The sequence below is a fragment of the Sciurus carolinensis genome, chromosome 9 (assembly GCF_902686445.1).
Source record: "Sciurus carolinensis chromosome 9, mSciCar1.2, whole genome shotgun sequence".
NCBI lineage: Eukaryota > Metazoa > Chordata > Mammalia > Rodentia > Sciuridae > Sciurus > Sciurus carolinensis.
This window is the reverse complement of record NC_062221.1, coordinates 54,261,301-54,287,158: the sequence shown is the minus strand read 5'-3', so window position 1 is coordinate 54,287,158 and position 25,858 is coordinate 54,261,301. Positions and strand designations below refer to the sequence as shown.

Here is a 25,858-nt window from a genome sequence, read left to right as displayed (position 1 = left end):
CTTACGGGAATAGCTATCTACCACTGACCTACACCCCCAGCCTTTTTTTTTTTTTTTTTTTTTTTATGGTATCTTGGTTTGGAAATTTTATTTTATTTTATTTTATTTTTTATTTTTTTAAAATTTATTTTATTGTAAACAAATGGGATACATGTTGTTTCTGTTTGTACATGGAGTAACAGCATACCATTTGCATAATTATACATTTATATAGGGTAATGATGTTTGATTCATTCTGTTATTTTTTTTCTTCCCCCCCATCCCTCCCACCTCTCTTTTCCCTATACATAGTCCCTCCTTCCTCCATTCTTGCCCCCCTCCCACCCCCCATTATGTGTCATCATCTGCTTATCAGTGAGATCATTCGCCTTTTGGATTTTTGAGATTGGCTTATCTCACTTAGCATGATATTCTCCAATTTCATCCATTTGCCTGCAAATGCCATAATTTTATTATTCTTTATAGCTGAGTAATATTCCATTGTATATATATACTACAGTTTCTTTATCCATTCATCAATTGAAGGACATCTAGGTTGGTTCCACAGTATGGCTATTGTGAACTGAGCAGCTATGAACATTGATGTGGTTGTATCTCTGTAGTATGCTGATTTTAAGTCCTTTGGGTATAGGCCAAGGAGTGGGATAGCTGGGTCAAATGGTGGGTCCATTCTAAGTTTTCTAAGGAATCTCCACACTGCTTTCCAGAGTGGCTGCACTAATTTGCATCCCCACCAGCAATGTATGAGTGTACCTTTTTCCCCACATCCTCTCCAACACCTGTTGTTGCTTGTATTCTTGATAATCACCATTCTATTTGGGGTGAGATGGAATCTTAGTGTAGTTTTGATTTGCATTTCTCTTATTACTAAAGATGGTAAACATTTTTTCATATGTTTGTTGATTGCTTGTAGATCTTCTGTGAAGTGTCTGTTCATATCCTTAGCCCATTTGTTGATTGGGTTATTTGTATTCTTGGTGTAGAGTTTTTTGAGTTCTTTATATATTCTGGAAATTAGTGCTCTATCTGAAGTATGAGTGGCAAAGATATTCTCCCACTCTGTAGGCTCTCTCTTCACATTGCTGATAGTTTCCTTTGCTGAGAGAAAGCTATTTAGTTTGAATCTATCCCAGTTGTTGATTCTTGCTTTTATTTCTTGTGCTATGGGAGTCCTGTTAAGGAAGTCTAAACCAACGAGGTGAAGATTTGGACCTACTTTTTCTTCTATAAGATGCAGGGTCTCTGGTCTGATTTCAAGGTCCTTGATCCATTGTGAGTTGAGTTTTGTGCAGGGTGAGAGATAGGGGTTTAGTTTCATTCTGTTGCATATGGATTTGCAGTTTTCCCAGCACCATTTGTTGAAGAGGCTATCTTTTCTCGATTGCATATTTTTGGCCCCTTTGTCTAGTATGAGAAAATTGTATTTATTTGGGTTTGTGTCCATGTCTTTTATTCTGTACCATTGATCTACCTGTCTATTTTGGTGCCAATACCATGCTGTTTTTGTTACAATTGCTTTGTAGTATAGTTGAAGTTCTGGTATTGCGATACCCCCTGTTTCATTCTTCCTGCTAAGGATTGCTTTCACCCCCAGTCTTTATTTAAAAAAATTATTTTGAGAAACAGTCTTACTGATGCCCAGGCTGTCCTTGTATTTGTGGTCCTTCTGCCTCAGCCTTTTGGGTACCTGGGATGGCAGGTGTATACCACTGTGCTGGCTTCAAGGTCCATTTATTAACTACTGACTATATGCTGTATTTTGTAGCATTCTCAAATTCAGTGAGTTCCTCTGAGATCTGTGAGAAACATTTTCATCATCACCATCTTGAGACGATCTCTTGGATCATCCACCAGTTGGTGGGTGGAACCTGCAATGAAATGGAAAAGCCCTTTTGTCTATCTCACTCACACCTAACCCCAAATAACCTGTAGTAGGCTATTTCTGTAATGATTGCCAGAATGTTCTTTCCACACCTCTTCTTTTCACACCAGTTGATTTCTAAAATTTATCTACAAACTAGGGAGAAACATATTCCAGAGGAAGTGAATGTTTCCCCTCCCCTTCCCCACCATCACCTTCTCTACCAGATCTTCCCAAGTGATATGGAGAAGGGCTTATTGTCACTGGGACCCAAGCTACCCTGCTCATAGCTACTGGATCTTGGTAGAAAGATATAGTTAGAAAAGTTGGACATTATAAAATGGTGGAATTGGAAAGGTGTTAAAAATGAGGGATAGCAATTTAGTAGATGTCCATTCAGGCAAATGAGAGAGGGGGCTGTGTGTACTGATCAGTGAAATGATTTTTCCATGTGTCTCCAAAAGGAAGTCACACCATAGATGCTTCAGAGAATTTTAACCTATCTGGTTTGGATGTTCTGCAGTTCTGGAGAAGAGGAGACTTTCTGGATGTTGTTCAGAACAGCATTCCCATTTTCCTCTGTTCTTGCTCTGTCTTACCTTAAAGCAGAACACTGACAGCAGACAGAGGAGCAACATCCCCTAGCAGACTACTTCTTTCCATTCCCTTCTTCTGGACTCTTCTCGGGGGACTCATCAGGAACCCCAAACTCTTGAGCTTAAAGTTCTCAGACTGCATCTTGGTTCCTGGTTTTGAATACTGCTTGTGTCAGGTGCTCATTCCCTAGTGAGAGGCAGTGGCCAGAGAGGTCACAGCAGAGTGTCCTATACTGCCCCTGACCAGTATGCCTTCTGGGCTCCAGGCGGGCAGGAATTGGGCCAACAATTTGCAAGCTATTTAGATCAGTGATTTTAAATCTGTGTTCCAATAAGTATAAAAGGAAATGGAGAACTTGGGGGTAGGACTGGTGAGGTCACTGATAACAGTCCTCATAACATCTCATGGTACTAACTGTGCCTCGGGGAGAGTGCATAAACCCCCAGGAAAGGAGTGGTTACAGCAGGGACACCTGCTAATTTTAGAAGGTAAGAACATGTCATTATTTTGTTGCAGATCTGGAAGTATATCCTTTATCCTGTGACCCTGTGGGATTGTTGTCAATATTAATTTAGAGGCTTGATTGAGAAATTAAGTTGTTTTCTTATATGAAGCTAACTGACAGTCCCCATAGCTAGCCCCATACAACAGATCTGCTTCGTTCCTTGTTTGTATGATTGCTGTAACCTCTTGATAAATTGTCCTCTATCTAGTTTCTGTCTAGACAAACCCTTCCTTATGCCAATCTCCTAAAACAGAACTCTCCTGCTTATTCTTCCTCATCTAATTTCTCTAAAAGCCTTCAGGTCTGGGGCCATCATGGAGTGTAGATGAGCAGAGAATCAATTGATGCGCTTTTTAAAAAATATGTATGCAATCCCCTACCGAGGTGTGTGTGTGTGTGTGTGCACGCGTGTGCACACTTAAAAGCTCCTAGATGGTTCTGATTCACACTAACAACTGAAAACCTTCAGGTTGGCCTGTTCTGTAATATTACAAACAGGATATTTATACAGTGAAGACACAGAATATCAATATTAGGATCCCTCATGTTACCCTTTTATAGCCACACCTCTTCTCTTCCCACCCATCACAATTTTGTCATTTCAAAAATGTTATATATTGGCCAAATTATAGTGTTACATTGTGTGCATGTAAGAATATGTAATGACAAATCCCATCACGTACAACTATAATGCACCAGTAAAAAAAATGTGGGGAAAAATGTTATATAACTCAAATTGTATAGTATATAACCTTTTGGGATGGACTTTCTTTGCTCAGCATAATTTTCTGGTGATTCATCCAGTTGTTACCTGTATTAGTAGTTCATTACTTTTTATTGCTGGGAAGTGTTCCAGGACATAAAGAGACCACAGTTTGCTTAATCATTCACCTATTGAGGGATATCCAAGTGGTTCATAGGTTATCTATTGTTTCAGTCCATGTTGCATTGCTGTGACCAAAATGCCTGATAAGAACAACTTAAAGAGAAGGAAAAGCTTATTTTGGCTCATAGTTTCAGATGGTTGGTTGACTCCATAACTCTGGGGCCTGAAGTGAAGCAGAACATCATGGCAGAGGATGTGGCAGAGGAAAGCAGTTCAGGACAAGGCAACCAGGAAGTGGGGGCGGGGCAGAGAGGGAGGGAGGGAGAGAGAGAGAGAGAGAGAGAGAGAGAGAGAGAGAGAGGAGAGAGAGAGAGAGAGAGAGAGAGAGAGAGGAGTTCCAGTCACCCACGGACAAAATATACCCAAAGGCACGTGCTACCAGTGACCTACCTCCTCCAGCCACACCCTTCCTGCCCACAGTTAACACACAGTTAATCCATATCGGTGGAAGATCTAATCATTTCACCTCTGAAAATTCTTACATTGACTCACACATGAGCTTTTAGGAGATACTTCAAATCTAAACCATGAAGCTATTATGTAGAAAGCAGCTACAAACACTTGTGTACAAGTTTTTGGGCAAACATAAATTCTCTGGAATAAACACCCAGAATGTAAGTGCTGCATTGTACATGTTCAGCTTGCTATGAAACTGTAACTCTTTCAGAGAGGCTATTTGACTTTACATTCCCACTAGCAAGGTATGAGTGATGCAGTTTCTCTATATTTGAGATTTGAACATTTGATTTTTTTTTTGAGGGGGGGAAACCAGGGATTAAATATTTGTTAAGTAAGAATTTCTCCAAACATAAAAATCAGAACTAAAAAGAAAAATATTAAAAATTTAAAAGCATATTGATTAAGGGATACTAAATGTGAAAAGTCAAGTTACAAAAGGGGAAAATATCTTTGAAACACATAGAATTGATAAAAGAATAATAGAAAATATGCAAACCATGCCTATAAATCAATAATGGAAAGCCACGTGTAACAAAATAATATTAAACCTTTATCTCTCACCCTGCACAAAACTCAACTCACAGTGGATCAAAGACTTAGGCACTAGAACAGAGACCCTGAGACAACTAGAAGAAAAAGTAGGCCCAAATCTTTACCATGTCAGCCTAGGATCTGACTTTCTTAACAAGACCCCTAAATCACAAGAAGTTAAATCAAGAAGAAATGGATGGGATGGATTCAAACTAAAAAGCTTCTTCTCAGCAAAAGAAACAATCAGTAATGTGAAGAGAGAGCCTACAGATTGGGAGAAAAATCTTTATCACATGCACTTCAGATAAAGCATTAATCTCTAGGATATATAAAGAACTCAAAAAAATTCACACCAAAAAAAATAAATAACCCAATCAATAAATGGGCTAAGGAACTGAACAGACACTTCACAGAAGAAGATATACAATTGATCAACAAATATATGAAAAAATGTTTAACATCTCTAGAAATTAAAGAAATGCAAATCAAAATCACTCTAAGATTTCATTTCACTCCAATCAGAATGGTAATTATCAAGAATACAAACAATAATAAATGTTGACGAGGATGTGGGCAAAAAGGTACACTCATACATTGCTGGTGGGAATGCAAAATGGTGTCACAATTCTGGAAAGCAGTATGGAGATTCCTCAGAAAACTTGAAATGGAACCACCATTTGACCCAGTTATCCCACTCCTCAGTATATACCCAAAGGACTTAAAATCAAAATTCTATAGTGATGCAGCCACATCAGTGTTATAGCAGTTCAATTCACAATAACTAAACTATGGAACCAAAGTAGGTGCCCTTCAACAGATGAATGAATAAAGAAAATGTGGTATATATATGATGGTAAATTACTCAGCTTTAAAGAAGAATGAAACTCTGGCACTTGCTGGTAAATGGGTAGAATTAGAGAATATCATGATAAGTGAAATTAGACAAACCTAAAAAACCAAAGGTCAAACGTTTTCTCTGATATGTGGATGCTAATTCACAATAAGGTGGGGGCATAGGGAAGAACAGAGTTACTTTATATTAGGTAGAGGGGAGTGAAGGGAGGGGAAAGAGTATAGGGGTAGGAAGGATAGTAGAGTGAAGCAGACATTATTACCTCATGTACTTATATGTGTATGACCGATGTGATCTACAGTATGTATAATCAGAAAAATGAGAAGTTACACTCCATTTATGTATGATCTATCAAAATGTATAAATGCATTCTACTATCATGTATAACCAATTAGAACAAATAAAAATTTTTTTTTAAATTTTAATTTATTTTTATTGTAAACAAATGGGATACATGTTGTTTCTGTTTGTACATGGAGTAACAGCATACCATAGAACAAATAAAAATTTTTAAAAATAAATGTACCTTAATTATTTTCAGTTCCTGGGACATGACAGATGCTTCAAAAAATAAATTTGAACATGAATTTAAAAAAATAAAAATTAAATTAAAAAAATGAACAAAAGTCATGAATTTGTATTTTGTAGGAGAGGAAATACAAATAGCCAAAAAACACATAAAAAGATATACAAAGTCATCCGTAATTATGGAAGAGTAAATTAGGTAACTTAAAGTCATAATAAAATACCATTTTAAACCCAACAGACTGCAAAATGTAAGTCCTTTAAAAGAAGTGTTGGTGCAGTTGTAGAGTCCCAGGAACTCTCATATATTGAGGATGGAGGTAAAACACTTTGAAAAAAATTTGTGGTGATCTCCTAAAATGGAAGATGTAGGTATTGTCTGATCCAGCAATGCTACTGCTGGGCAGACGCTCTGGCACTACTGCACTATTCACTATAATGGCTACTAGTCAGATGGGCAATGAAAATTTAAATTAATTAAAATAAAAAATTCAGTTCCTCAATCCCAATGGCCACATTTCAAATGCTCAGGCCACATATGATTAGTAGCAACAGTATTATAGCAGTTAGTGATGTAAGTTGAATAATACGTACCAATGGAATGGAATGAACTTCACTTTACCTATCAACATGGTTAACTCTGAAAAACATAATGTTGAATTATAAAATATGAGTTGCAACATAGATATAGTATACTATGTAAAATATGTTGTATATTCTATACATGTACACGTTTCAGCAATATATTTTTTAAACATGCATGGGCATACAGTGAAATTGAAAGAAAAGGGAAGATAAATACAAAATTCAGAATAGTTATTACCTACTTGAAGGAAAGGGACATGGGTATGGTTGGAAGGCTCTCACAGAAGACTTTAAAGGTTATATTCCAAGCTTGTATAAATATATCAGAATGGTTTCTATTGTCATGTATAACTGAAATGAACAAATAAAAATTTAAAAAGCTTTAAAGGCATTAGCAGTTCTAGGTGGGTAATACAGAAGAACTTTTACATTTTGCTTTATGTAAACTCATATATTGTTAAAAATTTTTAAATCATGGACACATTTTAAAAACAGCTTTTTTTATTTTTATGATACTGAGGATTGAACCCAGGGGTGCTTTACCACTAAGCTCCATCCCCAGTTGTTTTTTTTTTTTTTTTTTTTTTTTTTTTTTGAGACAGGGTCTTGCTAAATTGCTCAAGTTGATCTTGAACTTGCATTCCTCCTGCCCCAGCCTCCAGAGTCACTGGGATTACAGGTGTGTGCCACCATGTCCAGCTATAAAAGCAGCTTTATTGAGGTATAATTGGCATAAAACAAACTAAAAACTTCAATTTAATAAGTTTGGACATATGTGTATACCTATGAAACCATAGTCAATATAATGAACATTTCTATCACCCAAAATGTTCTTTTTCCTTTGTAATTCCTCCCTCCCTCCTGTATTTCCCCACCACACTCTGACACCCAGGAAAATATGGATTTGTTTTCTGTTGTACATTACTTTTGCAGTACCTAGGATTTTATGCATACTTTCTTCGTTCCTTATATGTTTAAAGTTGTACAGTTTCTTGATTCAGATTGTCACTGAGTTCATCAAATTCTTTTATTCTCTGACAAAGGGCATTTTTTTAAGGCAAGAGTGGCATTGTGTGTTAAGGGGCATAAGTAATGCATGATGAATAATTTGGTAGAAGGGATTAAAAAATTTTGCCAGTATTTTCAGTTTTTATATGATCTTCAAAACACTTGCCATTCTTGTATTTGGAGAGTGGTTGTGGTCTACAAATTTTCTAAATATATGCTGTCCATTTGTAAGTATAATTATTGTTCACCTGTTTCAATTTAGTGATTTTCTGTTTTCCCAGTACCAAAAATATTTACCTTTTAAACTTTTATCTCTCACTGTTATGTATTTTTTTCACTTAACATGATGCAACTACCCTATGAACAACTGAAAACACACTAACTCCTTCTCCAGAATTTGGTTTTCTTCCTTCCTTCCTTCCTTTCTTTCTTTCTTTCTTTCTCTCTTCCTTTCCTCCTTCCTTCCTTCCTTCCTTCCTTTCTTTCTTTCTTTCTTTCTTTCTTTTCTTTCTTTCTTTCTTCCTTCCTTCCTTCCTTCCTTCCTTCCTTCCTTTCTTTCTCTCTTCCTTTCCTCCTTCCTTCCTTCCTTTTTTCCTTTCCTCCTTTCTTTCTTTCTTTCTTCCTTTCTTCCTTTCTTCCTTCCTTCCTTCCTTCCTTTCTTTCTTTCTTTCTCTCTTCCTTTCTTTCTTCCTTTCCTTCCTTTTTTTCCTTTCCTCCTTTCTTTCCTCCTTTCTTTCTTCCTTTCCTTCCTTCCTTCCCTCCCTCCCTCCCTCCCTTCCTTCCTTCCTTCCTTCCTTCCTTCCTTCCTTCCTTCCTTTCTCTTTCTTTCTTTCTTTCTTTCTTTCTTTCTTTCTTTCTTTCTTTCTTTCTTTCTTTCTTTCTTTCTTTCTTTCTTTCTTTTTCTTTCTTTCTGTCTTTCTTCTTTCCCAGGAATTAAACCCAGGGCACTTAACCATTGAGCCACATCCCCAGCCCTTTTTTATTTCTTTATTTTGAGACAGGAACTTGCTAAGTTGCTGAGGCTGGCCTTGAATTCACAATCCTCCTGCCTCAGCCTCCTGTGCTGCTGTATAGAATTTGGTTGTAGAAAACTAAATTCTAATGTACTTTTTTTTTTTTTTGAGGCAGATTAGTTTTGGGGATTTTGGTTTTCAGAATTTCAACATCTGGGATTTTAATCTTTTGGGATTTTTATTTTTAGGATTTTAAACTTCAGGGATTTCAATATTTATGACTATGGAGTTTAGAATTGTGTTTCAGGATTGTGATCAGTACTATAGCTCCTTGGTTCTCAGGCCTTTGGACTTGGACTGGATTATATCACTGGCTTTTTCAGGCTTTCCTGAATTACACCATTGACTTTCTGTCCATCTTGCAGACAGTAGATCACAGGACTTCTCTGCCTCCATAATCACATGAATTGCACTTACCCAAAACTCATATGTTGAAACTCTGACTCTCAGTACCTTAAATTTTTGTCTATCTTTGGAATTAGAGCCTTTAAAGGGGTAATTAAATTAAAATGAGATTGTTAAGGTGAACCCTAAGCTAACATATCTGGGGTCATTATAAGAAGAGGAGATCAAAGACAATAGACAAGTAAGTATGCAGATAGCAGGACAATCATGTGAGGTCACAGTGAGAAGGCACCCATCTGCAAATCAAAGAGAGAGGCCTCAGAGAGATCAAACAACTTGATCTTAGTCTTCTAGACTCCAGGATTGTTAGAAAATAAACATGGCAACCCTAGCAGACTAATACAATATCCATTCAATGTACTTGCAGTCTTTGTGGATTCATGTCTTTCATCAGTTATAAATCTCCTCATTCATTCTCTTTCCTATAAGCAACTACCATTAGACTTAAATTCAATCTTGTGATTCATACATCTTTTCTTCTACTTAATACATTTTCCATCTCCTTGTCTCTTTCTGCTGCTTTGTGTGTAACATCAATTCTCTTTAATCCATGTCTAATTTGCTTTAACTCTTCTGATTTTAATCGGGATTCTTCAGAAAGTCATTACCAATAGGACAGATAGATAGACAGACAGATGAAAGGGAATTTAATAGGGGAAGTAGCCCATTAGATTATGTAGATTGAGAAATCCCACAAGAGTCCATTTGCAAGTCAAAGAACCATGAAGGTCAGTAGCATGGCTCAGAAACAGAGAGGTCAATATGTAATTTCTACTCCGTGGTTGAATTTGTATAAATCCTGAGGTCCAGAGACTGGAAAACCTGAAGTTTTGATGTCCAAGGACAGGAGAAGCGAGTGAGAGCAAATTTTCCTTCCCTGACTTTTGGTTCTCCTGCCAATTGGTGCCCATTCAGTCCATGTACACATGGTCCAATTTCCTGCAGAAACAACCCTCACAGGTACATCCAGAAATAATGCTCTACCATCTATCCAGGTATCCCTTAATCCTGTCAAGTTGACACCTAAAATTAATCATCATATCTTCCATTGAGTTTTTAATTTCAATAATTCTATTTTTAATTTTCAGAAATCATATTTATTTCTCCTAATGTATTTGGATATTTTTATAGTCCCTTCTTCAATCTACCAACTCTGTCTACCACAGTGTTGCAATATATTTTGCTATATTCTCTTCTAAAAGTTTTATAGTTTTAGCTTTTATAATTTTGTCTGATAAATTGTGAGTAAATTTTTGCATATGGTATGAGGTAAGAATGGAGATAGATCTGTGGCCCACATAAATAATGTGCCCACATAAATATCCAATTGTTCCAGTACGTTTTGCGGAAAAGACTACTCTTTTACCATTGAATTTTCTGACCCCTTCAAAAATCAATTGCATAAGTCTGTTTCTCAATCCTCTATTCTGTTCCACTGATTTAAGTCTATCATTGTGTCAATACCACACTATCTCAATTACTTTATCTTTATAGTAAAACTTAAAATTAAATAATACAATCCTTCATATAAATTCTTCTTTTAAAAATTACTATATATTTTCATTTCCACATATGCTTCAGAAACAGCTTGTCGACTTCTACAAAAACAAACAACTGTAATTTCTTGTGAGTTTAGTAAACCTGTTTTTTTTTTTTTGGTTAATAAAAAATTTATTTTAAAACATTAACATTATTATATTTTTTCTCACATTTTTTCTGTGAATATAAAAAGTGTGCTTATTCTGAAGTGCAAATCACAATTTTTTAAAAAAATTTAATTGTGATAAAATACACATAACATAAAGTTTACCATTTTAAAGCATACAGTTCAGTAGTGTTAAGTACATTCACATTGTTGGACAGCCAATCTCCAGAACTCTTTTTATCTTATAAAACTAAAACTCTCTACCCGTTAAACCACCCCACATTCCCTTCTTCCCAGCTCCTGGCAATCACCATTCTACTTCATGTCTCTGAAACTACTGTAGTTTCCTTGTAGACATGAAGTCTCATACAAATATTTGGTCTTTTGTGATTGGCTTATTTCACTCCCCATAATGTCCTCAAGATTTATCCATGTAGTATATGTCAGAATTTCCTACCTTGTATGTATGTACCACCTTTTGTTTAAATATCTATTGGTGTCAGGAATGCTTTAAAATTTTGCTATAATTTATCCAAATTAGTGGTTTGCACCTGCCAGACTTTTCAAAATTCCTAACTTACCACATTGTTTGAAACACAAATCCTCTCATTGTTTAACAGTCACACAGCCTTCCTTGAAGGGATGTAACATGAGTTATTAGTCAGTATGTTATTGATGGAAATTTCCCATTTTTTTAATATTGAAAGTAGTACTGAAATAATATTTGTGTGTACGTGTGTGTGTGTGTGTTTGTGTATAAATGTAAGCTAAATTCCTAGAAATGGAATTGCTAGGTCAAATTTAATTTGATACATGGGGCCAAATTTCCCGTCAAAAGTGTCATATTTTTCTAACTATATCTTAAAATGTAGAACTCATAAAAGAAAGCATTAATAAATTCATTTAAAAAAAAACTTTTATGGCAAAAACTGTACCTTCCAAGTCCAAAGCTACTGACAAAGTGGGAAAATATATGCAATTTATATTCTAGTAACAGGTTAATCTTTCCAACATAATGAACTACTCCTACAAACTTAAGAATAAAAGAACCAATAGAAAAATGGACAAGGTCTTGTACATCTATTAAAAGTATAGCTCAGTGTGGTGGCATACCTTATAATCCTAGCCACACAAAAGGTTGATGCAAGAGGATAGCAAATTTGAGGCCAGCCTGGGCAACTTAGTGAGCCCCTGTTTCAGAAAAGGATATCTGAAAAGTTAATATCTTCATTTCCCCTTCCTGAATGGTAAAAATCCAAGTTTGACCAAACATTTTGTTGGAGAGGCTATGGTAGAAATAAACATTTTCATACATTGCCGGCCTTTTGGTGGGAAATTTGGCAATATCTGTCAACAATACAAATGTATATCTTCTCTTTTTTTTTAATTGTAAATAAATGGGATACATGTTGTTTCTCTGTTTGTACATGGAGTAAAGGCATACCATTTGTGTAATCATAAATTTACATAGGGTAATGTTGTTTGATTCATTCTTTTATTTGTTCCCTTCCCCTGTATATCTTCTTTGACCCAGCATTGCACTTCTGAGGATTTTCTTACTGCATAATGGAAATACATGGTTTTTACAAGATTATTTATTGCAATATTTATTGTAAAAAGAAAACAAAAGGCATAAACAACCAAAAAGTCTACTATTTGGGCACTGCTTAAATAAACTAGCAGAGAGTCATCTCATGTGGGCAGCTGGGAGTTCCAGGTGGGGCCAGTGTGTGAGTCCTCAGGACACTACCATCCCTCAGTCCCCCTGGGCCCAGGCTTTGTGCTGAAAGTTTGAACAGGATCTGCGGATCTGCAAAGAGAGGCCTGTGTCTGGGGCTCTTTCTCAGTGAAACTGGAAGAGTCTGAGCAACCTTGGCACCAACTTCTGACTCTGGGTGGCCTTCCACCCATGTTATAGCCATGCCTAGCATAATCCACCATCATAGGAGATTCTCAAGAAGCTGTCCTGGGAGCAGAGAGCTCAAGAAAAACAGAAAATATATCCACCGGCAGTCTTTCCTGAGTCATCCACTTGTGTTGGGTGACTGATAACAAAACATAAGCTGAGCCAGGTGCCGTGGGGCACGCCTGTAATTCCAGTGGCTCAGGAGGCTGAGGTAGGGGTATCATGGGTTTATATTTATATTTTAATAAAATATAAAAAGGGTTGGGGATGTGGCTCAGTGGTTGAGTGCCCGTGGGTTCAATCCCTGGTATCATAAAAACAAAAACAAAAACAAAAAAATGTAAGATGAAGACAGATATGTTGTCTTCTCTACTGCTCAATGCTGCTGGACCCATAGACCTGTTGAAAAGAATCTAACAATTTTCTTCCCACATGTTCATGGTTGGTAGACGGAAATGGAAGACTTTTCCATTAAGGTTGTATTTTCATTAAAGCTCTGTTTCAGGCCCGTTCTCAGCTGCAGGATGGCAAGCTCTGAGGCCTGGAGTTCTCTCAGCGTGTTTGGGCCTTGGGAACTTTATTTCCAGGTAATGCTATAGGTAATGCTATAGATGGTTATGGTAGGATGCATGAGCTAATGACAGAGCAAACTGGCACATTTTCAACTCTCTGCTACCAGAGCAGGAAGTTAACTGACCCATAGCTGGCATCAGATGACCTGGAAAAAGAAGACAAATATCTGTACTTTCAATGCATATTCCAAAAGGAGTTACTAACTTCCATTTTCGAAAGGTAATGTGATGGGGAGGGGAGGAGGGAATGGTCATGAGGGAACTTGAAGTAGCTCCTCAACTGTATGACTTTTGTTTTAGCAGGAGACCCTCTAAGTAAAGTGGAAGGTCCAGTTGAATATTCACAATATTGACATAAATAAATCCCTTCAGAGAAGTGTGAATTTAAATGCTTGCAATATTCTAGCATACTTGAAAAACCCTTCCCACAGTCATCACAAACATGAGGAAATATTTTAGTGTGTTCAATAGCAACATGCCTGTTGACATTTGTATGAAGTCTACGCTGTAAGCCATAAACTTGACATACCAAGAAGTTCTTACATTTGTCAAAGGTAATTTTGCTTAAGAGGCTGTATTGTCCATGTTCTCCATTGTTATACTTATCGCTTAGTTCTATTAATTTACATGCATGCTCATTTACCACTTGGCTATGCAAGTCTTCTGGATCATTCGTTTCATGTTCACAGAACTGACACAAGTACTGTTCATCACAGCTGTGCTCCTGGAAATGTAAGTAGAGTTCACTGCTCGAGGAGAACTGCATGTCACACTGCTCACACCAATACAAGTGATCGCTAAAGTGGGTGTCTGCAATGTGCTGGCTGAGGTTCTCAAAAATTACTGTCCTGTAATCGCAGTATTAACAGATGTAGGGATCCTCTTCATGTAGTTTGGCATGTTCGATCAGAAGCATGTTGGTAGAGAAGCTTTCCTTGCATACTCGACACACATTTGAATCAGTACGTTTATGTTTCAGGATCATATGCTGTTTTAAATCAGAAAAATATTTACTATCGAATTCACAAAGTTCACATTTACAGAGGCCACTGCTACTAGCTCTCAGTAAAGGCCATTTCTGCTGGGCAGTCACATTCAAAGTTTGAGTGTTGTCAAGAATTTTGCAAAGTTTAGCTGGTGGTTCTTCATCAGTTTGATCTTGGAGGCTCTCGGAGGAGTTGTTTTCTGTCTCTATGTCATAATCCTCAGCAATTGCATGATACAGCACACATGTAGAAATCTATGCAAAATAAATAGCCCTTAAAATACACTTTGAGTCCCCATCTGCAGCAATGGGGACATCTTCAGCAGCGTGAACTTCTATAGGATTCTTCTCTTGAGTTTGCTAGTTGATTGATTGTGTGAGTCACACTCTTCACAAATTTCTACATCAGCAGATTTTTCTGAAAAATGAAACAAACCTATTATTATATTACTATTACTAAATAGGATCTGTTAGATGGATTCAACTGTGCAAAAAGTTTATATTATGCACTATTTTTCCATCAATCTATACATAATATGCCAATGTGATTAATTCATTTCCCTAACTGTAGAAAAATAAGTGTGTTCTAGAATTATATTGGGAACCAGTAGTTCTGATTTCTGTTTCAAGCCTGATTCCATCTGCAAATTTTGGTAACTCATTTGATGTCTCAGTATCAGAATCATCATCTTGTCAAAATATTTTAAGTCTGACTGTCTCATAGAATAGATACTATAGCAATGATCAGGAAAAATTCAATTGGCTCTATTTGCCCATCTGCTTATTCCAGATGAATCTGAATAATAAGAAAGGTGTAAAGTTCTCTTTTAGGATACTCACTCGTATCTTTCCAATTTGGTATAATTGTTAATACCAAGTGAGGAAAAATACATATTTGTAAGTTTCCATGCCAGTCTCCTGGGGCCTGTCTGGTCCACCCAGGTGCAGCTTGAAGGTGGCAGTGGCTGGGGCACTGGAGCATGGGCAGATGGGGACTCAAAGTGTATTTTAAGGGTTATTTACTTTGTATAGATTTCTACATCTGTGCTGTATGAAATAATCAATATCAGGGTATCCATTCTGAATTCCTTTTTTTTTTTTTTTTTTTTTTTTGTGGTACTGGGGATCGAACTCAGGGCCTTGTGCTTGTGAGGCAAGCACTCTACCAGCTGAGCTATCTCCCCAGCCCCATTCTGAATTCTTAAGGGTAAAGATATGGACTTGTTTTCTTAAATATGGATGGAAGGTTTTCACAAGAGTTAGTCAAAAGATTAAGGAGAAATAATAAGTGATAAGTGTTGAAATAAGAAAGAGTACAGGAAGACTAATGGAGGCAAGAGAGAGAACAGTGATGAAGAGCAGGCAGATGAACTTGGTTTTCAGAGAAAGAAGCAGAGAGATGAAAGAGAGGACAGTATGAAGCATGTACTGTCTGTCTGTAGATGTTTTGCATTTCCAGAAGGTGGAAGGAATTCAAGATGATGAAACAAAAAAATTCATTAAGAATGGTCAGAAATATGGAGTGCCAAAGAATAAGTAGGGAGAAATTTTTCACGAAGAGAGTTCTCTCAGAATTGTTTAAATAATAAGAAAAGAAACAATGAGATGCAGAAAGATCTTGGACACTGCAGATGAAAGAAGGGAGTGGGAAGTTAGTAGAAATGACAATCCAAGAAGTGAGAAACACGCTCAAGCATATGATAAACATATCCAGGAGCAATGGTCTGGTTTTTACAGTATTCATAAATCTCCAATGTACAGTCTTAACAGAGGTTAATAATGGTATAAAAATGAGTAAAAGGAAATAAAGTTATTATCACAAGGGTTATTTTGTGTGTGTGTGTTTAAATAAGAGAGACATCAAAAACCAGAAGCACCTCCCCCCAAATTGTGAAATAGCCCTAACATTCCTACTGACATGTCTAGGCTAATGTAAGCTTAAAAAATTTTGCTTCCTTGTCAGATCATGTTTTAGACCACAAGGCTCACTTTGACCTAAGGCATTGTTGAATGACAGTCTTGACACAGAAAACCTAAAGTCACGTATATATGAGATTGAAGAAAAATTGCAAGATAAACCAGGCTCTGTGGCACACTCCTGTAATTCCAGCAACTTGGGAGGCTGAGGCAGAGGATTGCAAAGCCAGCCTCAGCAACTTAGTGAGGCCCTAAGCAACTTAGTGAGATTTGTCTCAAAATAAAAATACAAGCAGACTTGGAATGTAGCTCAGTGGTTAAGTGCCCCTGGGTTCAATTCCTGGTGCAAAAAAAGAAAGAAAAATTGCAAGATGAAATATAGAGAAGTATAAATGTGAGTTGGGGAGGAAAAAGAAATGATATAAAGGTGATCTTAAGAAATTTGAAGCTGAGTATGTTGGTGCATGCCTATAGTCCCAACTACTTGGGAGACTGAAACAGCATAGGAGTTAGAAGACTTCTCTCTTTTAAAAAATGATTAAGAAGTGGAAGAAGGAGAAGAAGAAGAAAAAGAGAAACATGAAATTCCTCAAAAATTGGTAGCCGCTCTTTATTTGAAATTATTGGCAAAAACCAAAGATGAGTTTCTGAGTTCTGAGTGAGAAATATGTTCCAGGGAGAAGGAAATATATAGAATCAGATAATAGAAATGCCTTTGCCAGTGTATAAGTAATATCTCTAAGAACTCAGTTAAGTGGACACATGAAGATGGCTTGCCAATTTTCTACATTAGATGTGAAAAATAAATTAAAATAAACCAGGAAGGAATGAAGGGATTATAGCCAGAGGTAGTAAAATGTGGGTTTGTAGTTGGCTGTCATTCATCCACACATGCACTCATTCAACAAATCTGTATGATGCACCTGGGATGCGTCAGGCATGGTAGCATGCCCTAAACCATTAATATGGATGAGACATTGCCCCTGTTCCTCAGGAAAACACATTCTCTGAGGGGAGGCAGAAATGTGAACAAATCCTTCAACTGTATTCACCTGCTTGAAATATAATTCAGAAAATTGTCTTTGGTATTCTGTCCCTTTCCCTTTCAATCTCTGTCTCTCCTCAGGACTTGACTTGCAGTTGGCTGTTACAATCCTCCTTAGGATGTTATCTGCTGATGAAGGTGGATGTAAAGTACCATTAGTAGGAAGCACTTATTTAAAAATTGTCTTTTTGGGGGTCTGGGGTTGTGGCTCAGTGATAGAGCACTTGCCTCACACATGTAAGGCACTGGGTTTGATCCTCAGTACCACATAAATAAATAAAATGAAGGTACCATGTCCATCTATAACTAAAACTAATTTTTAAAATTGTCTTTTTTTCTTCTATTAGTAAAAGTAAAACATGTTCATTGGAAACAATCCAGAGAACACAGACAAGGATTTGAATGAAAATAGCAATCACTTGTAATCCATTATCTTAGACAAAGTTTGCTAATGTTTTGGTGTCTAGTTATCTGTACATTTTTCTCTGCCTATCTATCATCTATATATGTATCTATGCATCTATATTTATGTAGTACTCAGGGTTCTCTAGAGGAACAGAATCAACAGAAGTATGATTATAAAAAGGGAATTTATTAGATTGGCTTACCCGACCAGAAGCTGGATAGTCCACAAAGACCAGATGCAGGCTAGAGAGCTAGAAGAACCAGTAGCTGCGCAGTCCAAGAAACGGAAGTCTCAGAACAAGAAGGATCAAAAGTGCAACCCTAGTCTGAGACCAAGGATTCTGGAAACTACCTGGAGAATCACTGGCAGAGTCTGCTTTGGAAGAGTGAAGAAGTGAAAGTCTGATATCCTCAGATGATTGAAGCAGCAATCAAGAATCCATTCAAGAAAAGTTGAGCTTGCATCTGCATCTGCTTCCTTGTTCTTCCAACTTTTATTCCATCCAAGCCACCATCGTATTGGGCAGTACTGCACATGCTTAGGGAGGAGTTCCACTTCATTCAGTTCACTGTCCCACATTCCAATCAATCCTAGATACACCTTCAGAAGCTTCTTAATCATCTGCATCTCTTAATCCAATCAAGTTGATAATTTAAATTAACCATTATAGTAACTATTATTTGTTTTACAGAAATTATGTAAACACAATGTCTCCACTTACTATATCTTGAATCTACATAGATTCAAGATATAGTAGACATGGATCTACACCGTTACTTCCATCATGTGAATGAATGGCTGAACCTGAAACCTTCAGTTGGGGTCCTTCTTGGTCCTTTCCAGGCATCCATATTCAGAAGGTTCACTGTGTTTGATGTTGTAAAATCAGAGGAACTTGTCAGAATGAAAACATGACACTGTATATTATTTATTTCAAAGAACAATTTCAGGAACGAGAAAGGTAAACAGAAAAACAAATGGTTGATGAAAGGAACATGTTTGTATTTATAAATATTTTATTGCAAATTTAAAAATATCTTATAATTGAGACTTGACCTTTTTATTCTTTAAAAATTCTTACAGTGATATCCAAGATGGTGGACTAGAGGGAAGTTGCATTCCTTGTCACTCTGTAACTCGGGATTCAAGCAGAGGAAAATCTGTTTCTCTGTGAGGCAGTCTTTGCTGCTCATGGATGCCCTGCTGTTTACCCCATTTGTCCACCTGGATCACCTGCAGTCTGCCAGCATATCAACTACATTTTGAGTGCAGTTCGCTCAATGGCTGCCGACTATCATTGGCTATTTGCCTATTTGCCTGCCTCTTGTCTGTCCATCACCTGCCTTTCACCTACCCATCACCCACCACCCTAGGTCCACCAATTATCCACCAGTAGCCTGCAGATCGCCTGCAGACTGCCAGCAGATCACCAGTTCCTGCCATTGCCTGGAAGTCCACTGTCATAGTCCAGCAGGTTTGGTTACACATGGCTGCTGCCATTTTGGGACAACAGCCAGGACCTGCAGGACCCCTGGCTCCACTGACTGCACCCCATACAGACTTGGCACCCATGCACCACGCTGCAGCTCCCCATTTGCCAACACATTTGGAAGCCAGTGCAGCCATCTTGGATTATCCTAGAAGCAGAAACTGCCATCTTTAGGTGGGGCCAATCCATCCTGAAATGCCTACTGGAGACTGGAAGTTCTTTGTCAGGTACCTTTCATGCATCAGACTACTGAAGACTGGGAGGTTTGGATAATATATGACTGTTAGTGTAGATTTTTTTGTCCTTTTTGAAAATTTTTAAGTGTTTATTTCTTTATTTTTCTCACTCTATTTTCCTTTTGTTTACCTGTTTCCTCAGAGTCTCTTTTTCCCTTTTCTCATGCTAACAACCAACTTCTTTTGATTCCGCTTTTCACTCTTCCTATGATCTAGTACTTCTATATATTCTTTTTTTAATCCTATTAACAGTTACATCCTACACCCCTCCCCATCCTCTTTGTCCACCATTAGAAATTGTAGACCTCATTGTAAATCTATTTGTTATACTCCAGATAATAATTGAACTCATTCTCTCTGTTTATTATGACAATATTGTTAATGTCTTCATAGGGGCTATTTGGCTTAGGGCCACATACTGTCTGTACTGGGTGCTGCTAATATTGATCTCCCCCTTAAAGAAGAGGTTTTGGAAACCTGCAGGGTCACTATAAGCCTACAGGTGGAAACTGCAATACCCCAATACTAGAGGGGAAGATATGTGAACAACAGGAAAAAACAAGAAAGGAAAGTGTTACAAACAAACTTAGATTCTATATTAATAGAATTCAATGACAACATGGTAGAAGAAATGTCAGAAAAGGAGTTTGGAATATACTTAATTAAAATGATTCATGAAAAAAAGGATGAGATAAAAGAGCAAATGCAAGCAATGAACAATCACTCCAATAAACAGTTGAAAGAGCAATTGCAGGAAGCAAAAGATCATTTCAACAAAGAGATAGAGATTCTGAAAACAAACAGAAACAAAAAACCAAATAAAAAACTCAATGGAAAGCATCACCAACAGACTAGATCACTTGGAAGACAGAACCTCAGAAAATGAAGACAAAATATTTAAGCTTGAAAATAAAGTTGACCAAACAGGGAAAATGAACAGAACTTGTAAGAACTATGGAATATTATGAAAAGGCCAAACTTAAGAATTATCAGGATTGAGGAAGTCACAGAGATACAAACCAAAGGAATGAACAACCTATTCAATGAAATAATATCAGAAATTTTCCAAAACCTGAAGAATGAAATGGAAAATCAACTACAAGAGTCTTACAGAACACCAAATGCACAAAATTACAACAGATCCACACCAAGGCACATTATAATGAAAATGCCTAACATCTAAAATAAAGATAGAATTTTAAAGGTTTGAGAGAAAAGCATCCACATTACATGTAGGTGAAAACCAATACAGATATCAGCAGGTTTCTCAGCCCAGACCCTAAAAGCTAGAAGGGCCTGGAACAACATTTCAAGCTCTGAAAGAATATGGTTGCCAAACAAGAATCTTATACCCAACAAAACTAACCTTCAGATTTGAAGATGAAATAAAATCCTTCCATGATAAACAAAAGTTAAAAGAATTTATAAATAGAAAGCCTGTGCTATAGAACATTCTCAGCAAAATATTCCATGAGGAGGAAATGAAAAACAGCAATGTAGGTCAGCAAAGGCAGGAACTACCCTAAAGGAAAAACCAGTCAAAGGAGAAACTAAGTCAAGTTAAAAACCAAAAATTAGCCCAAATGACTGGAAATATAAATCATATCTCAATAATAACTCTGAATGTTAATGACCTAAACTCATCAATCACAATTTTTCTGTTTCAAAAGGGTTATGATTTTGTCAATTTACATGTTAGGAAGGCTAGATCTTTGTGATAGGAGCTGTAAATATCTCCTTTAGTTGTCTTTTTTAAAAGTTTGTTTATGATGCTTCTTTCCATAAAAAATTGATTTTTATGTAACAAAAAGTACCAGTGAAATAACTTATGACTTGGGGATTTTCAATCATGAAAGGTTAGATAGTTCTTGCTAACTCCAGATTTGTAAAGAAAAAAATTTCAAGTTTTCTTCTTATTATTTAATGGTTATGTTATTTAAAAAATATGTTTGGTACATATGGAATTTATCATGGTATATGAGGTAAGGCAGGGATATTACTTTACTTATTCCTATGACATTTATTGACTACTTCTTTTTCCCAGTGATTCAAGATGATGTGTTCTTTATACATTCACTTTCTTATGTATCTGAGTACTCCTGGACATTCTGTCTTGCTAATAGACTAGTATGATACTCTTAAATTATTTAGGCCTTTAAAAATGCCTTAGTGTGTTTTATGCTGGTCCCACTTCTATGTTTATTTTTTTCACTAAATTTAGTATCAGGTGATATAGCTTAAAAATGTTAAGTTTTCATTGAGGTTTTGCTCAATTTACAAATTAATTTACACAATAATATGGTCCTTCTATTTGTAGAAAGCCTATTTTTTTTTTTTTTGCCTTCAGTGGTATTTTAATTTTTATTTATTTATTTTTTAAATTTTTTAAATTTTATTTTTTATTTTTTGGGGTGCTGGGGATTGAACTCAGGGCCTTGTGCATGCAAGGTAAGCACTCTACCAACTGAGCTATATCCCCAGCCCCCTTAATTTTTATTTTTAATAGGTCTCACATTTTTATTGAGAAACATATTAATATGTTTTTTGTTGTTATATATGAGATCTTTCCTTCCATTAGATCTTCCAAAAGATTGTTTGACTATATGTAAACTACTGATTTTTGCATGTTCATTTTGTACTTGGTAATATAATTGAGCTCTTACTGTTTGTAGTTAATAAAATCTTTTGAATCTTCAAAAAAAATTCTTATGGTGCTTAAAATACTTAAAAACTAATTATACCATACCTGTTTAGAGTGATGTATCAAAGCTTTTCAAGTGTTCATGGACCTATAGCTAACATACTAAGAAGCCAGTGCTTCCTGGAAATTATTGGGGTGATCAATCAAGGAAAGACCCCACTGATCTAGACTTCCATCAATAAGGAGTCAGGAGTTAGATGTAGCTCAGGAACACAAACAAAAAAAGTGTGTGGAATAAGGACCTTGACATATGAGAAGTCAAAACACATAGTCCAGGGCTGTTCTGAACCTGATTAGTAGTGCTGGGTTGTAGTTTTTGGAATACAGAAAGGGACATTGAAGTCTCTGGGAAAAGTGGTTAGGGTTAGGACAGAAGCCTACATCTGGTTGGTCTTAAGACCAGGAAAAAGTTCAAACTGTGGATGTATGCTTCAGTACTCTAGAGGACATTGACCATGACAATGGAGGAGGCCATGAAGAGCAAGTGGAGACAGAAGAGCAGTGTGTCCATCAGGTGGAGTATGTAAACTACCATCAACTCCACCCACATTCCACCAACTGCTGCTCTGGACCTTCTGTTCCCACTGGGCTCTTGCTGATTCAGGACACCTGTTTGGCTCTGTCTCTCTGGGTCCTGGCACCTTCCCCACCAAGTCTACTGGCTCCTTCAGTCCTGTGTGGGGGACAGAGACTCAGCCATGGAATGTGCAGGTCACTTGGGCAAGAATGGAGTCAGAGGAGGAGGCAGGAGCAGAGACGGGGGGTCATGGGAAGGGAAAGTGGGCAATGCTGGCTTCCTCACCAGGCAGGTGGGTGGGGCTGAGGCCGGTCCTTCTTCCCCTGCTGGGGTCCAGTGGGGCAGCACCTCTTTAGGTTGGTGCAGTGCAGCAGCAGGGAGTGGAGTCACCCAGGCATGGGTGGGGGCTGGGTGGGGGCTAGGTGCAGGAGGTCAGTGAGGAAGATGGTCTCCAGGAGGCTGGCCACCATCAGGGACAGACACAGGGCGAAGTAGACATCTGAGGGCAAAGAAAATTATACTAAACCTGGGTAGATTCATCTCTAAACTTTCTTTAAGCCTCTTTCCAAAATGCAGTGTTTCCTCAGAAGCCTCCCTCCCCAAGTGGAATAGTGGCTTGTTCTTCTGGCTCCTTCCTGTCGCCTGCTGCCTTTGCTTCTCTGGAAAGTGGGAGGGGCCATACTGATGAGGGGGGTGCCACTGACGGGGAGTAAGTCATTCATCATGAGTCGGATGATGCTGTAGCCCAGCAGAGAGTCATCTTGATGGGGCACGATTCTGATTTTCTGCTGGCAAGTAGAAACTGAGGGTGTCAATGGCCACCAGAAAGCCACTGGGCACCAGGGGATTTATCATGTAGATCCTGGGCCTGCAATCTGATGGCCACCTGGAGATAGAATGGAGAATGTGGCATATAAATTAATGTCAGAGGACTCAATTTGTACATTGGACTATTTATCTAATCCTGGCCAAAGTAGGGTATGAGACAATCTCTTAAGGAAACACATGCATGTTTAATTGTGCCCTTCCACATAAATGCCTCCAATTTATTGTCTAATTTTCATTAGACAATACACAGTGATTTTAGAATTTTAAGGGCAAATAGGGCCCTTGGGGCTATCATATAGTTGACTGCTCCTTTCTGAGTAGGCGTGTTTATAACAGCTAGCTGCTCCTCCCCCTGCAGGACAGCTGAAGTGTATGGGAACCCAGGAGGAACCAGGGATCCTGCTTCAGAACAGTTAGGTAGAGGGTGGGGTAGGGCACAGGTGCTTCACCCTCTGGAGCTTCTTTTTACATCCAGTGGAACATCACAGAGCAACTGGGATCAGAGGTCAAGCTGGGAACATGATCTGGTCATACAAGTTGCTGACAACAGACATCTCTGGAGTGGCATTGCTGACGAGGAGCTCCCACTCTCCCTGGGTCCAAATAGTGTTACAAGACAGTCTGTTCTCTCCCACACTTCGTCCATGCCCAGTAGTGTGCTATCCACTGTAAAGGAGGCTGGCCACCTCAGTGCAGAGGTATTCCTAAGCCTCCTACCCACAAAATTCAATTCTTCCCCAAATGAACTGCCTCAACAAATTTTCCTTTTAGTCCTTTTAAAGCAGAGCACTCTGGTTTTCTCTGTAGTGGGCAACAGGACTAACAATTCACATGTGTGCACTGAAGCATTGATTTATTTTTTATTGTTGTTGAAACTCAGAGTGAGTCAAGATCATTATGGGAATATTAGATATGACTCAAACATGAGTCAAGAATTTTTGGAGTCATTTCTATTTTCCTTCTCAATTCCCCAGGTGTGTGATGTTGTTTTAGTGGAATCAAACTTGAATAGCTCAACATTTTTATAATTACGTGCATGACCCATTATGATGATTAGTTTATCTAAATCTGTCATTTGACACCTAGTGGCATTCAGCTACAGTAACTTGCTAGTTTAAGCCTGTTAGCTATTAAAGTTAAAAGATTTGAGCTAAAAATTATAGGTATTTAGCAGTGCAAGGGCAAAATGGCCTCATTTGGCAAAAGGACAAAGATGTAAAATAGCAGTTCTTAACCTTTCCACACATCAGTATCACCTGGGGAGACAAAAACTTAGGATGCCTAGTCTCGATGTGTTACTCAGTTTTGCACTGCTGTGACAAAATGCCTGAGAAAATCACCTTAAAGAGGGAAAGACTTATTTTGGCTCATGGTTTCAGAGTTTTCAGTCCATAGTTGAGAGGTTTCAATCCACAGTCCTAATTGCTGTGGGTTTGTGGTGAGGCAGAACAGCATGGTGGGGAACACATGGTAGAGCAAAACTGCTTACCTCATCATGGTGACCAGGAATGAGGGGTGGGGGGGGCGGGGAGAAACATCAGAACATGCCAGGGCGAAAATATACCCTTCAAAGGCATACCCCTAATGACCTACTTCTTCCAACTAGGTCCCACATCCTAAAGGTTGTACCATTGGCTAATAGTACATAGGCTGGCAACAAAGTCTTTAGCACCTGGCTTTTGGATTTTAGATCCAAATCATAAGGCTCCACCTGGAAGAGTTAAATTGGAATCTCTGAGGTACAATTATTGGTATTAAAAAGTTGTAGTAGCCAAAGTTGAGAAATACTGGTCTAAAACCTTCCCTAACAATACCTACAAAGTATCTTCCCCTGAATCATGAATAGTTACAAAATGTGTCAACCTTACCCTCCTAGAGGAAAGAACTGAAGTAAACATGGAGTTCTGCTCTTCACAAGAACATGTCCAGGTTGCAGATGCTGGTCATTGGCTTTGGATGACTATACTTTATTCGACTTTCATCATTGACATAGGTAGTAAGAGCTGAAGGTGTCTGATCCACATTCATGCTGTTTGGGAAAGGGAGGGATAGGTGGTGGCTATGAGTGCCTCACTTAGCTTTGTTCTCCCTCCCTTTCCAAGTTTTTTTCTGCTGTGCTCTTCTGGATACTTCTCTCATGTCACTTTTACTACTCATAGTGTTTTGTGGAGCCAATGAATGGAGACAGTGCCCCTGTCTGAATCTTTTGGTTGTGCTGTGTTCTAAAAAATCCTAGGCTGTCCTTATAGAGGAGGCTTCATGCTGGTTTTTCCTAGCTCAGATATGCACAATTCCTTGAGGAAGATGTCTGAGAGTCACAGATTTTCAGTTGAGAGAGTGAGTTTCTTGATACCAACACATCTTCTGGGTTCTAATTGATAAA

At 37.8% G+C, this 25,858-nt stretch overlaps 2 pseudogenes; both read right to left on the bottom strand.

Annotated features, from left to right (window-relative positions):
* Nucleotides 1-13,526: 13,526 nt before the first annotated feature.
* On the bottom strand, nt 13,527-19,168 carry LOC124993614 (zinc finger protein 639-like; annotated as a pseudogene).
* Nucleotides 19,169-22,561: 3,393 nt separating this feature from the next.
* LOC124993613 (5-hydroxytryptamine receptor 3C-like) lies at nt 22,562-25,503 on the bottom strand (annotated as a pseudogene).
* Between the last annotated feature and the right edge of the window lie 355 nt (nt 25,504-25,858).